This window comes from Colobus angolensis, unplaced genomic scaffold (genome assembly GCF_000951035.1).
Source record: "Colobus angolensis palliatus isolate OR3802 unplaced genomic scaffold, Cang.pa_1.0 Scaffold8, whole genome shotgun sequence".
Classification (NCBI taxonomy): Eukaryota; Metazoa; Chordata; class Mammalia; order Primates; family Cercopithecidae; genus Colobus; species Colobus angolensis.
In genome coordinates this window covers 18,234,458-18,235,314 of record NW_012121820.1, presented here as the reverse complement: position 1 = coordinate 18,235,314, position 857 = coordinate 18,234,458, and the positions used below count along the sequence as shown (strand labels likewise).

General features: G+C 43.3%; 1 pseudogene; it reads left to right on the top strand.

Moving 5' to 3' along the window:
* The window catches only part of LOC105502611, a 13,742-nt pseudogene extending 13,232 nt beyond the window's left edge, over positions 1 to 510 (top strand).
* Positions 511 to 857: the final 347 nt, after the last annotated feature.

Genomic DNA, 857 nt, shown 5'->3' with positions numbered 1-857 from the left:
CCTGCCTCACCCTCCCTAGTAGCTGGGACTACAGGCGCCTGCCACCGCGCCCGGCTAATTTTTTGTATTTTTAGTAGAGACGGGGTTTCACCGTGGTCTCGATCTCCTGATCTTGTGATCCGCCCGCCTTGGCCTTCCAAAGTGCTGGGATTACAGGTGTGAGCCACCTCACCCGGCCTACTTTCGAAGCTATAAATTGCTGTTGAAGAAATCTGGTTGCAGAACACCACAGATTGAATTGGAAGAGATGGGACCCTCATTAGATCTGGCTCTGAGGAGGACACACCTGGCATCGGATGATTTTATAAATTATCTATGAAAATGCCAAAACCTCCCAAGCCAAAGAAGAAGACAACTATCGCCAATGATACTTTTGGTACAACTTATGGAAGGATTCATACGTAGAAGCAAGACCTAAGCAAACTACAGACCAGGAAAATGAAGGGGTTGAAGAAGCGACCTGCAGAAAGGATAACAGAAGACCAGGAGAAAAAGTCAAAAAGAATTTAAAAGAAATGATGGGGGGAAAAAAAAAGAATTTACCAGAACTAAACATTGGAGAAGGTTGCACAACACTGTGGAAGTAAATGCCAAGAATTGAACACTTTAATATGATTAATGGTTCATTCATTTTATTTTACGTGAATCTTATCTCAATAAAAATAGAATAAACTGGGTGCAGTAGTTCATGCATGTAATCCCAGTACTTTGGGAGGCCAAGGTGGGAAGATTGCTTGAGATTAGGAGTTCTCAAGACCAGCCTGAGCAACAGAGAGGAACCCTATCTTCTTTCCATTGTTGTTGTTGTTGTTGTTTTGAGACAAGGGTCTTGCTCTGTCACCCAGTCTAGAGTGTAG